The 27,548-nt window shown below is 36.5% G+C and overlaps 1 protein-coding gene across 25 annotated transcripts in view; it reads right to left on the bottom strand.

Moving 5' to 3' along the window:
* The window catches only part of BAZ2B (bromodomain adjacent to zinc finger domain 2B), a 334,986-nt gene extending 313,893 nt beyond the window's left edge, over positions 1 to 21,093 (bottom strand). For 22 of the 25 annotated variants that reach the window (XR_001830422.2, XR_001830420.2, XM_017546664.2 and 19 more), the window contains exon 1: positions 20,095 to 21,093. The gene's annotated coding sequence lies outside the window, so the exon portion shown is untranslated. Of the gene's footprint in view, positions 1 to 19,245; positions 19,443 to 20,094 lie in introns of those variants that run through there. The other 3 variants (XM_017546622.2, XM_037745460.1, XM_037745453.1) reach the window with 2 other exon arrangements.
* Positions 21,094 to 27,548: the final 6,455 nt, after the last annotated feature.

Genomic DNA, 27,548 nt, shown 5'->3' on the forward strand with positions numbered 1-27,548 from the left:
GTAATCTTGCTTTGTCACCCAGGCTGGAGTAGAGTTGCCTAATTACGGCTTGCTTCAACCTCTGCCTCCCAGCTCAGTCTCCCAAGTAGCTGGGACTACAGGCACATGCCACCATACCCAGCGAATTTTTTGTAGTTTTTGTAGAGATAGGGTTTTACCATGTTGCCCAGGCTGGTCTCAAACTCCTAAACTCAAGTTATCTGCCCACCTCAGGCTCCCAAAGTGCTGGGATTACAGGCTTGAGCAACCGGGCATGTTGACAAATTTTTATTTCAACAATAAGTATATTTTGTAGCATGGCAGCTTGAAGATAAATTTTCAAATCTTTAGGTAACCTAAAACTTTGGACTGATACCAAATAATTATTCAATACCTAGATAACTTCTAAGTCAGATAAAATACTGGAACATTGATTACTATGCATCATTTTAAACATACACTTTTGCTTCTTGTTTTTATATACTAATGATAAGCTGTTTTAGGTCATGTTAGTGATTATGTCAATTTTTGCCACTTTAAGAGGTGAAAAAGGGCTGGGCGTGGTGGCTCACACCTGTAATCCCAGCATTTTGAGAGGCCAAGGCATGTGGAAAACTTGAGGTCAGCGGTTCGAGACCAGCCTGGGCAACATCGTGAAACTCCCGCCTCTACTAAAAATACAAAAATTAGCTGGATATGGTGGTGCTTGTCTGTAGTCCCAGCTACTTGGGAAGCTGAGGCAGGGGAATGCCTTGAACCCGGGAGGCGGAGGTTGCAGTAAGCCGAGATCACACCACTACCTCCAGCATGGGCAACAGAGCAAGACTCCGTCTAAAAAAAAAAAAAGGTGAAAAAGACATGTGTACTGTAAAAAGTGGTGTTGTGTGTTGTGTGTGCTCATAAACTCTACTAGTCTGCTAAAATGCTGGTGGTATGACATAGTTCTCAATTATTCACCTCCAACTTTTCTCTGTGAAACAGAAATTACTTTGACTAAAAGTTACAATTAATATGACTGGTTGAAACTTGTTAAATAAGTTTAGCCTAAAGCTGCCTCCTTACATATTTTATGTTCAGTCTAAAGGTTTCTCTGTACATTCTGAACTATATATAACAAGTTGAGGTATAAACAGACCACAGCCCACTCTTCTGCCAATCACCCAGTTTTGGCAAATCAAATGTGGCCAACGGTTCCAACTGTGTTCAAGTAAGACAAACACTGAGCTGCAACCAATCCAGCTATTTCTCTACCTCACTTCCATTTTCTTTTTTTTTTGAGACAAAGTCTTGCTCCTTGCTCCCTCGCTGGGAGCCAGGCTGGAATGCAGTGGCAAGATCTCTAGGCTCACTGTAACCTCTGCCTCTCAGGTTCAAGCAATTCTCCTGCCTCAGCCTCCCGAGTAGCTGGGACTACGGGCGCATGCCACCACACCCAGCTAATTTTTGTATTTTTAGTAGAGACGGGGTTTCACCATGTTGGCCAGGATGGTCTCGATCTCTTTTTTTTTTTTTTTTTTTTTTTTTTTTTTGAGACGGAGTTTCGCTCTTGTTGCCCAGGCTGGAGTGCAATGGCACGATCTCGGCTCACCGCAACCTCCGCCTCCTGGGTTCAGGCAATTCTCCTGCCTCAGCCTCCTGAGTAGCTGGGATTACAGGCACGCGCCACCATGCCCAGCTAATTTTTTGTATTTTTAGTAGAGACGGGGTTTCACCATGTTGACCAGGATGGTCTCGATCTCTTGACCTCGTGATCCACCCGCCTCGGCCTCCCAAAGTGCTGGGATTACAGGCTTGAGCCACCGCGCCCGGCTGGTCTCGATCTCTTAACCTCGTGATCTGCCCGCCCTGGCTTCCCAAAGTGCTGAGATTACAGGTCTGAGCCAACGCGCCCGGCCCCTCACTTCCGTTTTCTGTATGCTACTTTCCTTTTTCTGTTCATAAATCTTTTTCCACCACTTGGCTGTGCTGGAGTCTCTGGCTAGGGAGGCTGCCTGATTTGTGAATTGTTATTTGCTCAATTAAACACTTAATTTGGCTGAAGTCTTTCTTTTAACAGTCTATACTAGGAGGAATAGTGGCATGGAAGCACAACTAGGTATATGCATTTATTTTCCAGGAAAAGTAGTAGTACTGTCCTAAAGAAGAGATTCTTGGGCATTTTGGTCTCCTGATCTCTTTACACTCTCAGGACTTGTTGAAGACTCCAAAAGAGTTTTTATTTTATGTAGGTTGTAACTCTTGGTGTTTACCATATTGGAAATTAAGACTGATAAATACTTTTAAGTGCTTATTTACTATTTTATTTGAAGACAATGATTAATGTATTGCTTATTAGCAAATTTTAGTATTTTTATAAAAATATGTGTGACACCACAGATCCCATTAGAGAGAAGTATTGGCCTAAGGTAAAATGTCTGTCTGTTCAAGAATATAAAAGACAATAATGAAGACCCTAACCTAGAAAGTAAATTGTATTTGTCTTGATTTATAACAGCTAACATAGAAAAGAAGCTACCAAACATTTTATTATTTTTTATCCATTTACTTTTTATATTTTTTAATTTTTGATTTCCATAGGGTATTGGGGGTAGGGTGTAGTTACATGAGTAAGGACTTTAGTGGTGATCCATGAGATTTTGGTACACCCACCACCTGAGCAGTATAGACAGCACCCAATTCGCAGTCTTTTCTCTCTCATCCTCCTTTCTCACCCTTTCCCCCTGAGTACCCAAAGTCCACTTTGTCATTCTTATGCCTTTGCATCCTTATATCATAGCTTAGCTCCTACTTATGAGTGAGAACATATGATGTTCGGTTTTCTATTCCTGGGTTTCTTCACTTAGAATAATAGTCTCCAATCTCATCCAAGTTGCTGTGAATGCCATTAATTCATTCCTTTCAACGGCTCAGTAGTATTCTATCTCATATATATATATATAGGTGTGTGTGTGTGTGTATATATATGTGTGTGTGTGTGTGTATATATATATATATATATATGTACACATACATACCACAGTTTCTTTATCCACTTGTTGATTGATGAGCATTTGGTTTGGTTCCACATTTTTACAATTACAAATTGTGCTGCTATAAACATGCATGTGCAAGTATCTTTTTCATATGATGACTTCTTTTCCTCTGGATAGATACCCATTAGTGGGATTGTTGTATCAAATGGTTGTTCTACTTTTAGTTCTTTAGGAATCTCCACACTGTTTTCCATAGTGGTAGTATTAGTTTACATTCCAACCAACAGTGTAGAAGTGTTCCCTGTTCACTGCATCCATCTATTATTTTTTGACTTTTTGATTACGGCCATTCCTGCAGGAGTAAGGTGGTATCACATTGCGGTTTTAGTTTGCATTTCCCTGATCAATAGTGATGTTGAGCATTTTTCCTGTTTTTTGGCCACCTGTATATCTTCTTTTGAGAATTGTCTATTCATGTTCTTAGCTCACTTTTTGATTGGATTGTTTTTTCTTGCTAATTTGAGTATTTAAAATGTTCAAAACATTTTAAATTTTAGAAAATTTCACTCAACATTGATGGATTTGCTTCCTTAGAATACTGGTTAATTCATTCATCTTCAATGTGAAAGGCAAAAATTCTGTATCCTAACTGAATAATTTTCTGTGCTTACATTGAGTTCATTATGTCCCTGATCATCTAAAGAAAAAAAAAAACTGAATAAAGGTTCCTCCTCAGGTATGAAACAGATAAGGTTTTACCTTTTTTTTTCTTTGAGATGGAGTCTTGCTGTGTCACCCAGGCTGGAGTGCACTGACGCAAGTGTGGTTCACTGCAACCTCTGCCTCCCAGGTTTAAGTAATTCTACTGCCTCAGTTTCCCAAGTAGCTGGGATTTTAGGTGTGCACCACCACACCCTCAGGTGATTCACCTGCCTCAGCCTCCCAAAGTGCTGGGATTACAGGAGTGAGACACCAGGTCTGGCTAGGTCTTATCTTCTATGTATATTTTTATTGTTACGTTGATTAAATAAGTAACCAAAGCTTGTTTCTCAGGCAGCCATGATTCTATCTCAAGCAAGCCCCAAATATCCTGACAACTCTCTATTTTACTTCCCCTAATCAGATCCTAAATATAGAAAAATAAAATAAAACTTTCACAATACACTAAATACTTTACACTAAACTATCTTTGAGATTTCCCAGAGTGCCTCAATAAGACCACATAGTCTTACTCTTTCATCTCGTAACAACAGAGTTGCTAGAAAGAATAGGGTTTACTTGATATGTTACTCTCATAAGAACTGCATGGGAAAAGTGTCAAATCAAAAGGGATATTTAGCTTTTCCTAGGTTAAGTTTATACAAATAACATGTTATTAGTACAAATATTTCAGAAAATTTATGTTTTATGAGAAATCCCTGGGAATGTGTCTATGTCTTTACTGTCCATTAGAATTTTACTCTTGGGGGAAATACTGACCAAAAACTCTTAAGAAAAATTATGGCTGGGCATGATGGCTAACGCCTGTAATCCCAGCACTTCAGGAGTTCACGGTGGGCAGATCACAAGGTCAGGAGTTCAAGACCAACCTGGTCAAAGAGACCAGCCTGGCCAACATGGTGAAACTCTGGCTCTACTAAAAATACAAAAGTTAGCCAGGCATGGTGGCAGGCACCTGTAAAACCAGCTACTCAGGAAGCTGAGGCAGGAGAATCGCTTGAATTCGGGAGGTGGAGGTTGCAGTGAGCCGAGACTGAGGCCCCGCACTCCAGTCTGGAAGACAAGAGTGACACTCTGTCTCAAAAGATAAATAAATGAATAAAATAAAATACAGCTATTAACTGGGTGTGGTGGCTCATGCCTGTAATTCCAGCACTTTGGGAGGCCAGGGAGGGAGGATCACTTGAAGGCCAACCTGGCCAATATGGCAAAACCCCATCTCTAATATAAAACCCCATCCAAGCTAATATAAAAATTAGCTTGGCTTTGTGCTGCATGCCTGTAATACCAGCTACTCAATCTATTGAGCAACTGACGTTTTCCCTAGAGCGTCATATTTGAGAACAATGCAGGTATAACAAGCTACTTTTAAGGAATTAATGTTGACTTTACAAGCCATCTCTGGAAAACTAGCCTGGTCCCTGTCTTACAGGGGCTCAGCTTTTTAGGTGATAAGGAAGATCACTTCCTGGCAGGCAAAGAATCTTAAGATATCTGAGGGATAGTTTAGGGGTACTATAGTAGGTAAAATCTGGTAAATGTCTCAGGCTTGCTTTCTAGACTGAGGAGAGGAAATATCAGTAATTTTTAAATATCCTAGCTCAGATTTCTTAGACAAAATCCAAATAGTTAATTTTATAGCTTTAGTAGTTGTATATAGTGCATACGCTCAACATATGCACAAGTAAACTCATGGAAGCCTATATGGTTAATATTTTTGCACACCTATGTAAATAATAAGCCATACCTCATAATGAGACCAGCCTTTTGGGGGGATCAAGAAAAATCTTTAAGATAATTATTATATGACCTTAAATGAAAGTTGCCAGAAAATATATAATAAAAAAAGAAAAACAAAATCAAATTTAAAAAAGATAATTATTATATGATCACATTGCTCCAAAAATCTTACCAGAACCATTCCTGCCAAACCATTCAGAAACAAATACAATTCCCTAACAAATTTAGGAATATATGATTATCCATATCAAGAATATACAAACTGGCCAGGTATGATGGCTCATGCCTGTAATCCCAGCACTTTGGGAGGCTGAGGTGGGCGGATCACAAGGTCAAGAAGTGGAGACCATCCTGGCCAACATGGTGAAACCCCAACCCTACTAAAATAGAAAAAAAAAAAATTAGCCGGGCCTTCTGGTGGGCACCTGTAGTCCCAGCTACTCAGGAGGCTGAGGTGGGGGAAATCACTTGAACCCGGTGACAGAGGATGCCATGAGCCGAGATCATGCTACTGCACTACAGCCTGGGTGACAGAGGAAGACTTCATCTCAAAAAAATAAAAATAAAAATAAAAAATATACAAATTAAAATGTTATTCCCACTGTTAAAACAAAAACAAACAAAAAAAACAATGAAAAAACACCAATTACAAGAGCATACAAAATGGTATCAATTCTTCTTAGGGGCATTTTTGTGGATATGTGAAAAGAGCCTTTAAAATCTGAGTAACATACATTCACATGATCTAGTCCCCATATCCACCAAACAGGATAAGAAAGGACCAAAATTAGTGTGGGAATCAGGGAAAATATCAGTACTATTTTAATAAGACTTTGATTCTACATGCATATGCCCTAAGAGTGCAAGGTTCAGAATTTAGTAAGAGAACATTCAGAAATGTCCTAACCCATAGCTTTCATAGTTGACGTTTAGAATCATGGGGGGCCTATAAAGAGAAGTGGGGAATCACAGAGCTTAGGACACATATTAGCAGAGCAGAAAATAATTGAGCTACTTTTTCAGTCTCATCCTTTTGATTTTTCTCAACCTTTCATTAGAGTTGAAGAGACAGCTTTGAAGGTGAGGATCAAATCTGACTAAGCAAACAAAAGCTATGACTCACCACACAAAACTCATAATCTACAGGATTACAGTCATTCTCTTCCTCCTCCCACTCACATCTTCAGGTGTGCCAGTTTCTCCTTAAGGGAAATTGCTAAAATCAGAGTTCCAGCCTCACGTACAGAACAACAGCAAAGATCTCAACAGACTCAGAGAAAAAGTTCTAGGAGAAAATATATGCAAATCATACTCCCTGTTGCCTAGCTCTTCTTGTCCCTTATTCCAAATACACACACACACACACACACACACACACACACACACACACACACACACATTTTTAGATGGAGTCTTGCTGTGTTACCCAGGCTGGAGTGCAGTGCTGCAGTCTCGTCTCACTGCAACCTCCACCTCCTGGGTTCAAGAGATTCTCCTGCCTCAGCCTCCTGAGTAGCTGGGATTACAAGAAGTCATTTCTGTTTTTAAAAAAAAAAAAAAGTGCTAAAATTTGGAACTAGAACTCTCTGAAATTTTTTTCCTCAAGCTCCAATTTCACCACTATGCATTCCCATAGTTTCTCTTTCCCTCTAGTTACAATAAAAGAGGTATCCCTCATTCCAGTTCACAATAATCAGCCTAACATGGGTCTGGAACCCACTTCTTCCCATTTCTCATAGAATCTCTGAATTATATCCTCTGTCCCTGTATCTTCATTTGTCCTGTTAAAAAAAGAATTGCCTGAACCCAGGAGGCCGAGGTTGCGGTGAGCGGAGATCGCGCCATTGCACTCCAGCTTGGGTAACAAGAGCGAAACTCCGTCTAAAAAAAAAAAAAAAAAAAAAAAAAAAAACTTCCCACATTTCCTTCCCAGAAACTACCCAATTTATTTTCCTCCTCCTTGCAAACAAAACAAAACAAAACTCTAAAAACTGTTTAAACATGTTTTCATTTCTATAGCTTTAATCCAAACCACTCCACTGAAACTATTAATGCCAAGGTCACTCATGTCCTTGTCACTTAATCCAGTGGATTATTTTACTTTTCTTAGGTAATACCACAGAAGCATTTCACTCTATGCCTACTTCTGTCATTTTCATCTTTTTCAGGAATAGGTTCATGACACTAACCTGCTGTTTCATTAATGAACACTTTCATTTCAGTAAATATTTCATTTCAACATAAAACAAACTAATAATGCACACAGCAGCCTGTGAATAATAGAATTTCGAACATTTGAAATTTATATCTTAATACTTTTCTGTACTTTTCAAAACTTTTATTAATATTTTATAGTGAAGAAATACACTTTTAATTTTAAAGAAGTAAAGTCAAAGGACAATGAATACAATTAACTGTAAGGAGGAATAAGTAACTGGCAAGTTGTACAGCTGCATATATCCTTTTATCATAAAGAAGCAAATGACACAAATATGAGAATTTGTTTTTTAAAATTCCCAGTTACAGTCTCAAATAGTTTTTTTCCCTTTCTCATATATGTATTTTTAATTTTATTTTAGTTTTAGAGGTGGGAGTCTTACTATGTTACTCGGGCTGGTCTCAGGCTCCTGGCCTCAAGCGATGCTCCCACCTCAGCCGCCCAAGTAGCTGGGATTACAGGGGTGAGTCACCATGCACAGCTATTTTTAATTGACACGTAATAATTGTACATATTTATAGAGTACAATATTTCGATACTCAAATAGCTTTAATTCAGGCATCTAAAATGTAATAGAATTACTTAGCAGTATGATAACCCTGCCTTATCAAAGCGTATTTTTTTCTGTTAGCATGTACTTGAAAATCACAGCATATTTTGAATACTCTCAATATGTTTAATAAAATTCGTATTTTTTAAGAAAGATTCCTATCACAAGAGGTTGAAACAAAACTACAACCAAAACATGACAATGCTTTAAAAAACTGACCTTTACTTATCTAGCTCAACATTCCTTATAGTAGACATTTTAGAGAATATGATATAACATGAAAATGTGGTATAGGTAAGTGTTGATGGGAAGTTGGGCCTTAACATAGGCATAAAAGAACAGTTTTATAGCAGAACGGAATGCAGAATCATTAAATGTCAAAAAATTCAAAATATGAGAAAATAACTATATAAAGTTTTGTAAGGAGGACACTTTTAAGCTTAAAAGTAAGAAAATTATTTTAAAATCTAAAGAAGTGACAAGTTAATATATTTTGCATGCATGTGTGTGTATGTGTGTGTGTGTGTGAGAGAGAGAGAGAGAGAGAGAGAGACAGGAATTCACTCTGTTACCAAGGCTGGAGTATGAGAGACAGAGACAGAGACAGAGAAGAGAGAGGGCCTCTCACTGTGTTACCCAGGCTAGAGAGCAATAATAGCTCACTGTAGCCTCGAACTCCTGGGTTCCAGTGATCCTTCCACCTCGGCCTCCCAAGTAGCTAGGACTACAGGCATGTGCCATCACATCCAGGTTATTTTATTTTATTTTATTTTATTTTAAAATTTTGTATAGAGACAAGATCTTGCTATGTTGACCGAGCTGATCTTGAACTCCTAGCATCAAATGATCTTCCCATTCTGGTCTCCCAAAAGATGCTGGGATTACAGGCATGAGCCACTGTGGCTGGCCTGATAAGTAATTTTTATTTATTTCCATGGGTAGCTGTAGGATTATTTTTAGCTCACTTTTGAGGTGCTAAGATTATAAATATAGAAACAAACATGTATTTTTACCTATGTATATGTAATTAATTTAGTTGGTACCTGCAACATATTAAACGCTACTTGGAATGAATAAAGTATTTGCAAAAATAATCTATTTCACAGAAGTTGTCTCATATTAAAACACAAAAGGTGAAATTCAAGGTACTATGTCATAGAATACTTCATTTTAATAAAATAGCTGGGCCCAGTGGGGCATGCCTGTAGTCCCAGCTACTCAGGCGGCCAAGATGGGAGAATCTCTTATGCCCAGAGTTCAGTCCAGTCTGGGCAAAAGAGCAAGACCATGTCTCCAAAAAATTAATAATAAAAATTTAAGAACAGTAAAATTCTGGTCACACTATTTAGTTTTTCTTCCAGAGAATGCCTTATTCCTACCTTCCTATTTCACACATAGTACAAAAACATTTTCACGTTCTTTAAAACAATTATTCTCTTTTGTGAGTTTTGGCAAGCAAATCTAAGAACAGGCTTTTTGCAGGGGGAAGGGTAAAGAGAGCTTCTATCTAATTGTCCAAAGTTATTACACATTCTCTTCCTGGACCAAGTGTTTACTATTTACATTTCCCTTCCCTAACTCTTCAACTTTTTCTTCAAATCCCCAAGGTCTGATTACAGATAAGAGTTATTTTCCCAACAAGCTGCAGATAACATTAATGACAAGGCACAGAAATTTAATGCTAAAATACACCACTATAGACAAAATCTTGATATATTCCAAGACGACTTGATTACATAACAACGCTCCACTCTGACTGCATTTAGAAACCTTCTTTAAAATTGTCTCCTTTTTTGTTGTTTCTGCCTAAACCCTAAGAACAAACATTTAACTTGAGCTCCAAAGTAACCCCTCTTTTAAAATAAAGAGATTTGACCCACACCTCTGTCAGTTACTGTTGTCCTGCAGACTCTGTTTTTTTTAGCATGCTACACTAACAACCCATGAAAGGAAGAAAAGGTCATTTTGTGACTTAAAGGCTGCTCCTGATTTTCTCAAATGTTGAAAATAGGTTTTGGTGCTTCTTGTGTCATCACAATGGTTTATGTTAACAGTAATACTTTATCCAAGGAAGATAAGAAGCATATGTCAACAACCATGCCATCATGGAACCAGAAGAGATAGTAAGTATAGCTGTGAACTAAACTTAGATACTATATCGCCTTTTATTTCCACTGTTTTCCATCTTTAATTTACTTCAGAACTTATTCTTGTACAAGATAAAATATGGTTACCTAAAAGTTTTAAGGTTTTCTTAGGACAAATTTCTTACAAGTAAAGGTTCATCACAATACGGCAAATAAAACATATTTCATTATGATGATGCAATAATAATAAATTTTATTATTATGATGATGTAGTAATAACAAAGTTAGGAAAAGATTAACCGCTAAAATTTATTGTCCTTGGCCAAGACATTTATGTAAAAGACCTTCCATATATTTGTCTTAAAAATTTTTTTAAACTTTCCTTTTTCATACTCTTTTAGTGGGACTTCTATTTTCAGTGAAAACCAGTACTGACGTTATTGAAAATAGGGGCTATAAATTGTGTGGGTTTTTTTTTTTTGAGACGGAGTTTCACTCTGTCACCCAAGCTGGAGTACAGTGGCACTGTCTCAGCTCACTGCAACCTCCACCTCAACTGTTCCAGCAATTCTTGTGCCTCAGCTTCCCCAGTTGTTGGGATTACATGCGCGTGCCACCACACCCGCCTGGCTAATTTTTGTATTTTTAGTAGAGGCGGGGTTTCACTATGTTGGCCAGGCTGGTCTCAAACTCCTGGCCTCAAGTGATCTGCCCGCCTTGGCCTCTGAAAGTGCTGGGATTACAGGCATGAGCCATGGTGCCCGGCCCTCCTTTTTGTCTTTAAGGATATACCTGTCACTGGCAGTCCAGCAGTCTGCTTGTCTTCTGCATTCAACCAAAGGAACTAAAAGACGTACAAGCGTTTTTTGAGCCAGAGCCATCATCATGGAGAAAAGGAATACACAGATATTATCCTGTGCTCTCTACTTAATGTTCTTAGTAGGGGTGATCATGCCTTAGGTTTCCAGAAAAACTATTCACAAAAGCATAAGAAAAGAACCAAGGCAAAGGGAGGGGTTCTGGTTAATCTCAAAACAGAAGATTTAAATATCTCTGACCAGAAAGGGCAGTTTTGTCAGTTTTAACCTGGCCTCCACAAATAAGCCTATCATTGAAATGGAGGATTTGAAACTGATGAACCCATCTTCTCCAGAAAAAGCCACGTAGTCAATTTTGAAAGCAATGAAGGAAGGGAAGGATCCCATGACATTTTCTTTTCCTTCTAGGTGGAAGAGGTATAGGTTGGGGTGACCTTGAAAAGGCAGAACCATCCCAGATGTCAAATAGACTAGCTCTAATATAGAGTTCTAGCTATATATTTGGAGTTCTATAAGGGGCTTATGTAGTCCTTCTTTTCTTGGATCTTGTCTTCCTGATATGTGAATATTCAAAATTTAATTGTGCTCGATCTATTTCAATGGTACCTAAGCCGAAGGGCCTTTTCTAATGATTCCAACCAGAAGTCATCTCTCTGTCCTATTCTGAACTTTCATAAATTGTTATCCATAGCTCTCCAAGGGCATGCTTGGAGACAACAATCAATAAAAGCTTGAAGAATGGAGGTAGATGCCTCCCCCTTTTCCTATTATAATACTAGAACAATACAAGTGTATCAAATACATTCAGTTCTCTTGTGGTGGGTGGTACTGAGTCATTTCGCTTTTTCAAACAATGTCTAAATTTTTTGTTTTGATGGATTACTAATATAGTACAGAAAAATTCAGTCAGGCCCGGTGTGGTAGCTCATGCCTGTAATCCCAGCACTTTAACAGGCCAAGGTGTGCAGATCATTCAATTCCAGGAGTTTAAGAGTAGCCTGAGAAACATGGTAAAACCCCATATCTACAAAAATACAAAAATTAGCCAGGCATGGTGGCGTATGCCTGTAGTTCCAGCTATTTGGGGGACTGAGGCAGGGGCTCACTGGAGGTCAGGAGCACCACTGCACTCCAGCCTGGGCAACAGAGTGAGGCTCTGTCTTAAAAAAAATAAAAATAAAAATTCAGTCCATTAACTCACCCTTCCTCTTTTCTAAATATAATTATTTATGTAATGAGAACCAGAAAAGGCAGACAAATAAAATCCCAAACCTTAATTTTAGCAAAACACTAATAACTCTTCTTCATCAAGAAGTGGGAAGGCAGGAAAATCTTGAATTTTCCTTCTTTTATTCTTTGATGAGACACAAAAGAGCAGAGAAATAAATGAAAGAACAATAGTCAAAAGGGAGAGAAGAAAAGGACATAAAATCATTTACAAAATGCCTGATGAATTCTCAAATAATGGAAAGTTAACTAATTATAGTTATGATCCTATGCAACTGAAAACTAAAACATAATCCATCGTCCTTTTATAACCTTTGGATTTATTATTTTTAAAAAAGTAGAGCCTACTATCAGCTAGATTAAATTTGGCCATATATTCTGTTATATTACAAACCTATCCAGCCATTTGTGAAGTCAAGAAAGAGTAAAATGCACTCTTAGGACTGGTACTCAACCTTGAAGTGCTGAGAGCTACTTCATCATCGAGTGTGGGGACAAACACATACATGCACATGTGAACCTAACACCATGTGTGGAAACGCATCATTGTAAATCACTCGGGTATTCACTTCTTTTAACATACACAAATCAAGGCACAGCTCCCTGTGGTTTCTAAAAGGAGAGCTGAAATAGCATTTAACATTTTCTCCTCCCACCCTTGTCAATGAAAGCTTGAGATTTAGAAGTTTTCTTCTCTTTCCTTACAGTTATTACTGACAACATGCAGGAAACTATTATAGCTGGCCTAACTTACAAATACCATTTAAATACTGTAAGAGAATACTTGTGCTTAATATTCCAGAAGTGACCCAAAAAGCAAGAGAGATTTATTAGATTCCTTCTAAAAAATTAGACTAACTTTACAGTTTTAGGATTAGCATTATTCTAACCCAATTATAAAGTCCTATCAATTTTCCCTTCCATCTTGCTTTGCATCACTCATAAGCTAAAAGTATTATACGACCACTCTTCTACATATTAGATGACATTGTTTTAGACTAATTAATCACAATCTACTCTCAATGCTGTTTCCCAAAACTATGTATAACCAGTAAAATATTATTAGCAGTATTTTGAAATCAAAGATAATTCCATTATTAATCTATAAATAAAATCATAAAACATATATTCCAAAAATTACAATAGTTGTATAATCTAGGTTTGTTTGGTTGGTTGGTTCTGGCCAAGATTAACTACATGACAGGTAAGACATGACCTTCTACACTTGTTTCCTTCAAAGCTTCGTTTTATTCAGCATTAAGTTTAAATTAAATATTTAAAATTGAACCTGTTCTGTGTTGCAAACACAGCTAAAATGAAGAGCTTCTGTAGCAGCAGTGACCAGATTTTAAATGCAGGTAGATCAATAAAAAAAAAAAAAAATCACCAAGCACAGGCTCCATGTGTGAGTGGAATGGTTTATAATAGCTTGCAAATGACTATGTGCTTGCTGTAACCAGCTGTTCTTAAATTATGAATATGCAACCAATTCATGTTAAAGCCAAATCCCAGCACTATTTCTACAGAGAAATCCCAGTAGTTTTGCTTGTTCTACATGTTAGCTCTGTTAAGGATACAAATAGCAGTAAGCTTCTGAACAAACAGGACCAAACTATTGGCATTTTATGCACCAGGTCCATTATCACAGCAGGGAATGTCAATCATTGGTACATTCCTATAACAGCTCAGGCAATATGACAATGATCTTGTAGGAAAAAAAAAAAATCAAAATCTCTGCAGCATACTCAAAGTCCTTTGACAACCTAATGCTTTCTTACTACAGCCAATCAGATTGTCAGACCTGACCTACTAGAAGACTTTCACCAAGCTTGAAACATTTAAAAACATCAATCATAAAAACAAAGACAGGACATTGAATTATACAGTATTAACCTCTAGGGTTTGCATACAAAGACCTTAGATTTATTTATGTCTTAGCGAGTTAAGAGCTTCAGTACACCGTTCTTTACACCAAACTGACTGCCAATTTGATGAACCTCTCTGCCCTCAGCAGGAGTGCACTGTCTTTGATTAATGAGTGCATGTTTGTGGAAAAGTGTTAAGAGGAGAAAACAAGAAAAAACACACAATTATGCCTACACATAGCTGAAGTACCAGTGCAAGAATTATCTTCAAACCAAATGCTCCTTTTTCTTACATGCCATGCCCACATGTGCACAACACAAAATTAGTTAAGGTCCTTATCTATGTTGCCGTCATTATTACTATCCCCAATGTGCAACAATTTTTATTTGAATGAAAGATATTCAAAAGGCAAAGTACAAGTTGAATTTTATAAATTATAAAAACTGTTTTTACAGCATTAACTTTATCTTTTAAAACAAATTGAAATAGTCTTACCTTATATAGTAAAAATTTAAATATGTGGAATAAAAAGTATATTTTCACCTCATATTCTTATAAAACCCTATTAATGTTAAAAACTAAATGTTTAACTTGTAAATATCCATACTGTTAAATATTTTACATTTCAAACTCTACTATGACTGCCACAAATCAAATAGCACTCAAAACAGATATAAAAGTCATATATATTCATTTCCTTTTCCTGTTTTCAACAAAGATGTGGCCAATAGTTTATAATTCCATATGCAGTTTAAAATGAATTAAATATATTTATTATCCATAATAGCATATTTAATATGGCCAACAAAAAAACCTGTAAATTTAAGTTTGAACTTTTTTAAAATGATCCTTCTATTAAGAATTATCTTCCTTAAAGAAATCTGATGCCTGACAATTCCTAAACTATAGGATGTTTATGTACAGTACAACTAAGACTACATTATCTCTAAAAATAAATTATCAGGAGTCCTTTAAAAAAAAAGTTTATATTTCATACACAATTCAATGTGCCATAATTTGATTTATATGAGTATCTGCCTCAACAAAAATACATTATGAGTAAATATATTTCTTAAATATTGAGTCATAGTCAAAGGTAACAGAATGATTTTCTTTTTAAAGAGTTGTACGGCTACAATATAAAAAGAGTTAAGAAAGCACAATGCCTGAATACAAATCTTCGCTTTAGTCACAGTAATGTACAACCTATTTAAAAGGGAAGTGTCTCTATAAACTTGGGATTTCAGGAAATCATAATTCTGGAATCAACAATATAAGTGTTAAAAATTTGTTTATATTGTAGAGCAAATTATATGTTCTAATCAATTTTATATTTTAAGTATTTATTTTTGTAATGGCAAACATTTTAAATGTTACAGATTTTATGCTCTTTGAGGAGTTATTTAAATGTCTAATACACCTAAAGACCTACAAATTAAAAGTCAATAAATATTGGGACTAGAAAAATTCTCTTAACATAGTAATAAATAAACTATATTACATCCTTAAATCTTATCATCCTAAAGTTTATTGACATGAATTTTTTAAAATATGTTTTTCTGTGTTGGGATTATCACTTTTCACTCTTCCTCTTTTCTCCCTCCCATTTCCTCTCCCACCAAAAAACACCATGCAAATAAATTAGAAAAAGTAGAAACATAGGCACCAATGGGATGATACCATTTTAGTATCACAGTATGATAGCTGAAACTATCAATAAAAGTTATAACAATATATAATTTCAATTGTAAAAAATCATTAAATGTCTACTAGTAAAGTATTTTAGATCATAGTTTGTATGAATTTTTAAATAATATTCTAGCCTCTTTGTAAAGAAAAATTAAATACAAAACTGCCTCTTTCCCCAATAATTATTTCTTTTCTTTTCTGATTATCTCCTACAACAAGTTTAAAGAAACAGCCAAATGGATTAACATTCATTAAATAAGGCAACAATATTTTTAAAACTTCACGATACAAAATACTTAGTTTTATATAACCAAAAAAACTCTGAAAATACCTAACTAGGTAACTTAATCCCCCAGGAAATCAAGTATACTAATAATCACTAAAACTTGATGATATAATTCCTCCTAAGGATCAAAATCACCATATTACTTTGTGTTAAATCATATCTTTTCTTTTGGTATTTCTACTCAGAAGCTACAACTTAAAATCTCTTCTCGGAGAAACCTTTAAACCTAAAAGTAATCAAGTTCCAACATACACTTTCACTAATTCAAGGAGATAAGACAGAAATCCTGAACTTTTGTGCAACTGTGATATCCTACATCTTGTATAGTAACACAAAAGTAGCAACAAAGACATTAACAATTGCAGTTCAAGCTGGGAGTGACTGTTCTGTTTCAATTCAATGACACCACTAATGGCTTCTTAGCAGCTCCATGAAATCAACCAGCTGTCAAGTTGAAGCATCAGAAGGAACAGTTATGCACTCCCATAAGAAAAAGCAACACATCAGGATGTTTGGCAAAACATCTGCTCCTTTACACTGCAGTTCTATAATAAACATGCAAACAAAGAAATGGGAGAAAGGGCAACAGAATTAAAATTCTAAGGTTTCCATTACACTCTTATGTGCATTTTAAATGAATGGCTTATAAAAAACAAAAACAAATTTCTACCAAGTTGAATACTTTAAGCAATTCCAAATTTTTTGAAAATGCTAAATATAATTACTTAGAGACTCTTCTAGAAAGAAAACAAAACTGCATAAGAATCCGTCTATTCTAAAATTTCAAAGTAAACTATATTCAAGTAAAATCAGTATCATGTTATGCATAAAACTCAAAAATTAAAACTAAAATATATCCTTCCTTCATTTAACAAGTATTTAATAAATGATGCAAGCAGTATTCCAATAAATGCATTTCCAAAACTGAAGAGTTTAGAAGTATTTTTTTCATTAGTGTTCCTAAGAGTAAATGGTACTATACTCTGGCACTAGTTTAACGTATGAGAACCGTGAAGCTACTATTATCTGGATTTTAAAATATGTGCCCATTCCTATTTCTCTCCAATCATTCTAAGAACGCAATATTAAGTTCTCATAAATAACTGTATTTTTGAAGCACACAATCTAATTTCATTAAAAAACCTCGTATTCATCATAATAGGCTTAAAATAATTTTAAATTCAACCACTGGTTTCAAATACCTGTAAAAATATTACTTTTTCCTATCTGAACCATACAAGTGTCTTAATGTTGTACAAATTATTGATTATGCAGCACAGTGACAATAATATGTACAGTGTTTACGATAGGTGTGAGACATCAAATGTACTTAACTACCATTTTCTTAAACTGCTTATTCTCTGTTGCTTGCCATTTATAATCTGCCAAATCTTCTAGTCCTTTGTTGCATGTATAATTTAGAACCATCTGTTCTATGTGCTTTTAACTATTTAAACATTTTTCACCTACCTACAATTCACATAAATGGCAGACATTCAATTCAGTCAAGCTTTCTATATAGCATCTTACATGAAGCAAATATCTGGATAAACAGTTAACACCAAAGACTGCTACAGAAATAAAAACATACCATATAGAACATAAATTTTTGTGTTAGACAAACCTTTTCAATGTATTCAGAATTGTTTCTATTAGCTTTTTTTAAGTTAATTGTAGTCAGTGTTTTTCCCCCAACCCAGAAGACAAAGAGAATGCAAATTAAATACAGACAGTTTCATGTCCTTGTTAGAAGACATGTAAATATGCTGACTGAAAATGACTACAGGAGACAGAATTGCACTTTCTCATTCAATTTACAGTGCCTCTTATTTATATACTAGTCAGTGTATCATTAAGTTTGGTCATGTGACCAAACCAACTTTTGTGAGGTGAAAAACTATTTTAGACAAGCAAATTAAAACAGTGCTAGTTTTTATTATCTGTTCATAATGGCTGACAAAGAGTTTATAGCTAGAGATTATAAAATATTTTTTAAAATCAATTTTGTCTCTTAAATACTCCACAATTGTTTGACTTAATATCTGCTACTAAATTTTAAAGTATCCATTATCTTAAGGTATTCAGTCATTTCTTTTCAAAGTGTAAATAAATAATAGAAAAAGAAAATCCCTGAACATTTTATTATAAAGGAGGAGCCAGGTAATCTAAAATAACCATACATAAATATTAACCAAGCTAATTTTTAAAAAAATCCATAGGGTAGAATGGAATGGAGTAAATAAGAAAGGGAATACACTGACTACAGATAACAGTTGAAAGCTTTAAATCAAAAAAAAAAAAGAAAAAAAAACCAGGTAAATAACAAATGACACCCAAAAGTTTTTTGTTTTTTTTTTTTTTTACCATTTTTTGCACATAATCTTCCACCTGTTACCAGAACATACAATATGCAGACTTCGTATATTCATTTTGAGAGCAACACACAAAAATAAGCCACACAACCTATCATCAACCTGTAAGTTACACAATCCTATAAAACAGGAGAAAACAAGCAAAAAATTTACTCTTGGGAAAATTTCTCCATAAAGTTTACATGACGTCACTGGGCCCCCTGAACATTTCCTAAACTTTGAGCCTTATCCAGACATAGTTTTTGCCTTCCTAATGTTTCTTTCCTTTCCTCAAAAATAAAAAAGAGAGACTTGGGAATAAAATTGCCCAAGATGGCGAAACGCTTGTTGTTTAGAGGGCAGGAAAAAAAAATGGAGGATATTGTAATATACACAAAGGGATAAATTTCAACAACTCGGCCAAGGACTGCAGCTGCTTCCCTCTCCATAAGGAAGCAACAGACAAAAGATAAATACAGAGGGAGAAAGAAAAGAAGAGAAAATCTCCCAAACAACAGGGCCAGCTCTGACTCTTCAAACACTTCCTTCCCTTTCCCAAATCCCAATTCTGGGGTTCCTGAAACTACTTAAAGGGGAGGGAGCCGCGAAAGGCAACCGGGGTGGGTGGAGGGGCTGGGGGGAGGGGCAGCGACAAGAAGATTGAAAGAGGGAAGCAGAGGAGTTGGGAGCTGGCAGTCGTTCCCGGGGAAGAACTGCTAAAAGATGAGACCAAGGCACAGACCTTACTGTATGAGAAGCAATGCTCCTCAAACCTTCTGCGTCCTGACATAGACCTTCCCAGGTATCCAGGTCTTTTCCCAATCCCATCTGCCCCACCCCCACCCCCGCTCATCTTCAGTAAACTCAGAGCCTCCAGCTACACACAGGAGAGCTGGAGGCCCGAGCCGGGGAGTGGGGGTGGCAGACGCAGCTCCACAGTCCGAGAGGGAAGAGGGGGCGGAGGCAAAAAAGGGCAGCAGGAGGCGGACGGGGGTGGGGGGGAGTGATCCAGAAACTACCCCGGCCGGGAGTGGGGGGCAGCGGATATCCCGGGGTAGAAACGGCGATCGCAACGCTGACAGAGGTGGTTTTTTAAGAAGCAAAACTGTTGACGGCGACCAGAGTGCTGGAAGACGAAGAGGAAGAGGAAGGAGACGCGAAGCCAGGGCGGCCGGCACAAAGGCGGCGGACTCGCGGCGGCAGCGCCTACCCGGCCGGGAGCATGGCCCACGGCCCTACTCCAGCGAAGTCCCGCACCGGCTTCCAGGAATAAACTTTACGTTCTCCTGAGGCCGCACCCCCCACCTCCCACCCAGGACCGCACACCTCCGCGTCCTCCTCCCCCAAACTCCACTCGGGACCCCAGAACCACCCCAGCCTTCCGGCCACCACAACAAAGAGCCGCAGCGACCGGCGATGGTAAACAGCGGCGGAGGGCGAGAGGGCGGCGGGGCGAGCGCCTCCACGCAGCAACTCCGGAGTCCCCCGCTCGCCCGAGCGGAGTTTCTCCGCTGCTGTTCCCACTGGCTTTGTAACACTGGGAATTTTCATCCTCACCCGCACCCCTCACGCCCGAGGATTTTAAACTCACCTTTACTTTCGAACTGAGAGTTGCGGTGAATGGAATTTTTGCCTTTTCCCCAGATGGTTGAAGGTTAAGATTTTTGGAAACCCCACCACCTCCTTATTTCTATTATTATTTCTGCAAGAAAAGTATAAAGAGAGTTGTAGTGGAGGTGAGATTTGTGATCAGGAAAGCCCTCGACTCCCTCCTTCTCCGTCTGCCGCCTCTCTCTCTCTGATTAGTTCCTATCCAGCAGCAGATTGAAGCAGGAGATGATTCTTCTCAAGGTTTGTTCAGCAGCTTCACTTCTAGGCGAAGGCTTCATGAACCAAGTGACGTCAACCAACAAGGCTTCTCTCTCTCTCCTCTCTCTAACAATGAAAGTTGCTGTTAACAAGGGGAAAAAAGAGAGAGAATTGTTTATACCATTTCAGTTCCAATAATAAATGACCTATCAGCTCCTAAAGGAGCCAAGGGAGGGGGTTGCTTCTTCCTTCCAAGAATACTGTAGCTTTGAGTTTGCACGGTTCCTTGTCCCAAGAAAAAGTTAAGAAACTTAAAATGTTTTGTTTTGCTTTTAAAGAATACAAGAAAGAAAACAGGATTTAAAACTTAGTTTTTAAAAAACAAAAACTAGAGAGTAGGGAGCATAGGTCAACCATCTCCACCTAAACTTTTTTTGTTCCTAAACTCAGAATTCTACAAATCAACTAAATTAATATGCTGAGATTTTGCGGATGTTAAAACTCAAAAAGCAGGATGCAAGATGGTCCCGGGGTAAAATTCTACTGCCTTTCCACGGATAAGTTAAACTGGCTGTAATGTTTATGCACTGAGTTAAAATTTAAATAGAAGACGTTAAAGTAGGAAATCGTTTTAAAGTTATATGCACACACTGTAAAAGGTAATCTCGATAGTTTTTTTTTTTTTCCAGTTTGAGAGTTTAGAAAAAAGCAAAGCAAATTGTAGCCACTGAACACTTTTTAAAAATCAAGTTATGAGTAAGACTGTTAGCCCTTTACTTCTTTAAACTACACATGCAGTTATATGCTGTATGTCTACCCCCAGAATCTCTTAAAACTTTGTTTTTACCTTCCATTCCCCAACCCCAATTCCCAAATCTTGTAACCAATCAAGTTAAAGATAAAATATGCCCCATTCCCTCCCGCACCCCATCCTCTAGATTCCTAAAAACAATTTTTTTTGTAAAAAAAAAAAAAAAACCCTTAATCTTGATAACACTTTATAATCCAAGAAGACACGTAGTTTTTTTTAGAAGTTCGTTGAGGTACCGTTTTTTCCCTCCAGAACACAAGAAAATCTCAAAGTTCATATAATTAAAAATTGCATAATCTGATTTTCAAGATGAAGAGTAAGTAAAAATTAAGCTATCGGAGAATAATTTGATCATCTGTGTATATTTTATACAGACATGTGGATAAATGTATCTTAAAAGATGCTATTGTTTTATGTTTCCTCTTCAGCCACTGGCTGTGATTTTAATTGTGCTGGAGGATCTTCATTAGTATTAACACATGGGGAGATTTCACAAAGCTGCTTCATTAGGAAAAAAAAAAAAGCTTGGCAGACTAGGTCTTTTGCATGCACTGAGAATGTCAGCCTTACCTCGGTCATTTGTAACATAATAAGTGCAAGTACAATGATTGCAATGCAGGAGCACTGGGGGAAGGGCAGAAATACTGCCTGTCTAATAGGGATATCTGAAAAGAAGGCTGCTCATTACATAGTAAAATGTATGCTAAAAATTAGTGAATATGATGTCTCAGGAGACTGATGCTAAATAAATTAATGTGCTGATATGTTTTTAATTATTATTTTTGTAGTAGTTTATTTCATTCTCAGGATTCACATTGAGCAGCAAAGCTGTGCTAGCACTTATTGATTTTTTTTTCCCTGCCACATTCCCAGAATACAGATTTTAATCATTTCACTACACCACACTCAGTAATTTCATTAAAAACTGGAATCTTCCATCCCCAGAAAAGCATTTAATTCCAGTGACATACAATTTCTCTTTTACCAGCAAACTGTCTCTACAGTAAAAACTGGCCTAAGGTTCAAATGCATAAATACAATTTAATCCTGAGTTTTCCATGCTCTGCCTTCCTTTCATGCCATAATTTGAGTAACTACCTAATAACTGTAATAAGGACAATAATTTCCTTATAATATATTATTAACTCATATTTAATTAACTCAGAGGCCAAGTTCTGTATATGTATGACTCGGTCAACAGTTCTATAATCTCAAAATGTACTAATAATGTTCCAGAAGAAAAATATAGATTAAAATATAGGTATGAATGCTAGTATCTAAGACTTCTATCTCAAGTCACATACAAAAAAGTTCATGCATTGTTCTACAATAGTGGTCATTACTCAAATAAATAATATTTTTAAGTATGTGGAACTAAAAAATGGAATTCACTGATATTTCTATGCATAAAGTATTGAATATTAATATTTAACAATCTATTTCTGACACTTTAATCATTAGCACACTGTTGAAAATAATTTTGAAAAGATAAGGAAAAAGTGCTAGATTCAAGTTATCTTGATTTTCATAAAGAATTCTCCTAAACTATACTTTGCCTGAAATACGGTGGCACACTGTAACTTGAATAATTAAGAATATATCCTTTGCTTAAATACTTCAAACAATACACTGCAAAGCATGGTTTGATTTTTGGTTCCAAATATATTTTGAAATATTGGGATTGCAGATAGCACATTGGTTTCTCAAACAATGGTTTCATAAGTATATGTAATTTACATTGCCTGGATTTTAGAAAAGAAACCTGTGAAAAAAATAAAATAATAAAATTCATGAATTTAAACTGTGGAAATGTGTCTAATCAACAGAAAAAAACAGAATATATGTAATGGAAGTTACTACTATATAAAAACTCATATTCCCCTGAATAATTTTAGAATCATAATTCAAAAATTTTTATAAGAATATGTATATATAATTTCAAGCTGGAGACATATACATCCCAAAATTGTCTTTTACTTGATTGTACAAGGAAGTAACTTATAACCAAATAAATCTTATCATAATCAAAAGGTTGGAAAAAAGGAGAAAAGGGGTGACAGCTAAAACCTTGATTTTAATGTATTTTTCAAACATTTCAAAATACATTTTTATTATGAAGGCTCTAAATAGTTCAGGAAATATTTGTGACATTGTCAATGGTGAAGTTATATGAAAATCAATAATTAACAAAATAGTTGGTAAATGAAAAACTAACATAGATATCTCAAATTCATAAAATAAATTTCTCTATTTCAATGAAACTCAATAATAAAACTTTATATTAAAATAGATGTTTAAAATTATTTAATGTTGCCAGGCGCGGTGGCTCAAGCCTGTAATCCCAGCACTTTGGGAGGCCGAGGCGGGTGGATCACGAGGTCAAGAGATCGAGACCATCCTGGTCAACATGGTGAAACCCCGTCTCTACTAAAACTATAAAAAATTAGCTGGGCATGGTGGCGTGTGCCTGTAATCCCAGCTACTCAGGAGGCTGGGGCAGGAGAATTGCCTGAACCCGGGAGGCGGAGGTTGCGGTGAGCCGAGATCGCGCCATTGCACTCCAGCCTGGGTAACAAGAGTGAAACTCCGTCCCAAAAAAAAAAAAAAAAAATTATTTAATGTTATTTGGTAACTCAGATATACTATTTAATTTAGTTAGTACTTTCAAACTGATTCTTAATAAAGAAATGATGTCCTAGAAATTTTAAACTGGATTACTCTATTTGATACCTTCTCAGAAGTTGTTAAATTGTTTTTAAAATATGATTCCTTCCCTTTTTTCAGGTTATCATACTTCATCATTTCAGAGATTACAATATACAGTTGAGGGGGAAATTTTCAGAGAAAATAATTGCTATATTTATAAAATAATTTAATTCCAAACAGCACTTAGTCTTCTACCCAAGATCATCATCTACATTAGTACTTCATCATGTACATAATTGTTAAAGAATTTAATGATCAAGCAGATCTTTTCCAATGTTAGTGATAATTAACTCTGAAATTCTATACTTATTTAACCATCCCACAGGCTAATTATGCCACCAATATGGACTAAATTGTTGCACTTTCTTCTATAAAGAAGCATCTGTTTTTAGGGCAAAGACAGAACTTCTTAAATAGGTAGATACAGAGATAGAGTTGGATAACTATCTAATGTACTACTATGGGTATTGTAGATGGTTCTTCAAAAAGTAAGGAATTGCCATGTACAGAGAACGAAGTCTAGGAAGGCTGACTACAAAGGAAAACAAACGAGAGATCTCAACAGTATAACAAGCTGGCCACTGTCATATCTTGTTTCTGTTTCAATCACTATAGACTGATCAAACTTTATTTGTTTTCAATCACTGAACAAACATTTGAGTGCTTGCTCTATGTTATGTACTATGCTAGAGGCTGGAAAAACATGAAAAGCTCACATTCTGGTTGATGTAGAAAGTGTGAAATTCCTGGGAGATTAGAGACTCATATAAATCACATTATAAAGATGCAAATAATAAAGTTTTGTGAGAATAAAGAGGAAGAGGCAACTAATTCTCACTGGGAGACTAAAAAAGTCTTTATCAAAGAGATGCCATTTAAACTGCATCTCAAACACTGAGAGCTTATGAGGCAAAGAAGTTCTGGGTAGGAGATGGTCTTCTAGGTGAAAGAAACAATAAGTGAATATGCAAAGATACTAGATCTGGTGTCCATCTGCTAGTGAGAAATTCTTTATAGCAGGAATATTCGGTATGAGGAAGGACAAAGATAAAGGGATGACAGGGATGTCATGACCAAGATGAAGGCTGACACCTGAGAGTAAAAGGCCTAAGTGCCATGGTAAGGTGGCTGAATTTATCCCAACAGCCAACAAAGGCGAGCGAAGAAGTGGCATGATCAACCTTGTTTTGAGGGAACAATAACTGTATAGGCAGTACAAATGATAGACTGCAGTATGAAGAGATTGCTTAACAGTCTGTGAGAATGACGGTAAAAGACAGTGGCATTGGAGGTTTACAGCCAGATATTTTTGAGGTAAAATTTCAGTTTGGTCGCTAACTGAAAATAGAATTAAGGAAGAGGAAGGAGTGAAAGAAGACTAGAGAAATTTCTGGCTTAAAGTAGATGCTGTAGTCATTAACTATAGGCCAGAATCCATAAGGGAAAACAAATCATATGGAATTAAAACCAGAGTATGATGCTATATAAGCCTCTTTTAAAAATGGGATTATCAGAACCAACTGTAGAGATTGTTTTAAATGTCCAGAATTATCCCCAGTGTCCAGAATTCACTATGTGAATTTAAATGTCCCCAATGTCCAGAATTCACTATGTCTTGAGTGGGGGTCAAGTATTTCTTTTCTTCTTTAACTCTAAATGGGCTTCTGATAAACAACCTTGATTAAGAACACAACTGTAAGCACAAATTTGTTATAAAATTCAGTTAGAAAATGGAATAAGAAAAACAGAAAATCTTGAAAAAGAGATTTTGCCAGGGGTGGAGGGGACAATTGTAACACATATTAAAACATTATAAAACCTTTATAATTTAATAGTTGGCACTGGCACACGAATAAAGAACCAATAAAACATAATAGCAAAATAAGAAATTGACCCAAGTACATATGGAAATTTTGTATAAATAAAAGCTGTATCTCAAAGCAGTGAGGAAGAGATGGACTTTTTAATAATTAGGGTTCAAGGGCACACATGGTAGCTCATGCCTGTAATACCAGCACTTTGGGAGGCCAAGGCGGGAGGAATGTTTGAGGACAGAAGTTTGAGACCAGCCTAGGCAACATAGCTAGATCCAGTCTCTACAAAAATTTTTAAAATTAGGCATGGTGGTGCATGCCTGTAGTCCTAGCTACCAGGGAGGCGGCGGCAGAAGGGTTGCTTGAGCCCAAGAGGTCAAGGCTGAAGTAAGTCGTGATTGTGTCATTGCATTCCAGCCTGGGCAACAGAGTGAGCACTGTCTCAAAAAAAAAAAAAAGAAAAAGAAAATGAAAACCTATTGTGTGACAGGCTCTGTATTAGGCAATGGAGAACTAAAGGTGAATGATTAATATCAGCAAAAAAAAAAAAAAAAAGACAAAAACCAAAGTGGTGTTCAAATAACTAGATATTTATTCATAAGGAAAAGGATAAATTTTGATCTGTTCCATAAATAAAACTGAGAAAGATCAGATATTTAAACATGAAGAATTTAATCTATAAGAATGCTAGAAAAAATTATGGAAGAATTCCTCAATAATTAGAGAGTAAATTAGAGAGTAAAGAAAATTTTCCTAGCAATGGTCAAAACCAGATGCAATGAAGGGAAATATTGTTAAATCTTACTATACAGCTTTTCTATGGCCAGAACAAAAACACCACAAGCAAACTGTAAAGCCTATCCAAAAACAAGAAGAAAAAGACTAACAACCTGATAACAAAAGACTAGAGAGATTAGCAGACATTTTCAAAAAAAAGAAATGGGGCTGGACACAGTGGCTCAGGCCTGTAATGCCAGCATTTTGAGAGGTGTAGGCAGGCAGATGAATTGGAGACCAGCCTAGGCAACATGGTGAGACTTTGTCTCTACAAAAAATACAAAAATAGTGTGGCATGGTGGTGTGCCCCTGTAGTCCCAGACACTTGAAGACTGGGAGGTCCAGGCTGCAGTGAGCCGTGATCAAACCACTGCACTCCAGCCAGGGTGATAAGAGCAAGGACCTGCCTCAAAAAAAAAAAGAAGAAAGGAAGAGAGAAAGAGGAAAGGAAAGGAAAAAAGGAAAGAAAAGAAAGGAAGGAAAGGAAGGAAGAAAGGGAAAGAAAAAGGAAAAAGAAAAAAAGAATAAAAAGGAAGAGAAAGAAAAAGAAGGAAAGAAAGCGAACTGGGTGTGGTGAGAACAAAAGAGCTGGGTGTAGTGGTGTACACCTCTAGTCGCAGGTACTTGGGGGTTAAGACAAGATCACTTGAGCCCAGGTGTTTGAAGCTGTAGTGTACCATAATTAATCACTGCATTACAGCCTGGGCAACATGCAAGACTCTGTCTCAAAAACAAAACAAAACAAAACAAAACACAGAAAAAAATAAAAGAAATGCCTCTTAAATAAAAAGATTCATAACCTTGCACAAAGTAAGAGAAATGCACATTAAGAATCACTGAGATACTATTTTTCATCTGTCAGATTCGCAAACATCCAAGTTTTACAAAACAGTCTGTTAGTGAGTGAGGCTCCTGTAGAAAAAAAGGGCAGTTTTTTGTTTGTTTCTTTCTTTATTCTTCTTTTTGGAGCAGAAAATGGAAAAACCCCAACAAGGGAGAATCTGGCAGTATGTAACAAAGTTACATATGTGTTTATTTTATTTCATTTTTGCTAGCAAATCTCACTTCTGAGAATCTGACCAATACTGACAAAAATATGAAAATAGGTATGTATATAGGAAGTTATTC

This window comes from Cebus imitator, unplaced genomic scaffold, assembly GCF_001604975.1.
Source record: "Cebus imitator isolate Cc_AM_T3 unplaced genomic scaffold, Cebus_imitator-1.0 Scaffold10, whole genome shotgun sequence".
NCBI lineage: Eukaryota > Metazoa > Chordata > Mammalia > Primates > Cebidae > Cebus > Cebus imitator.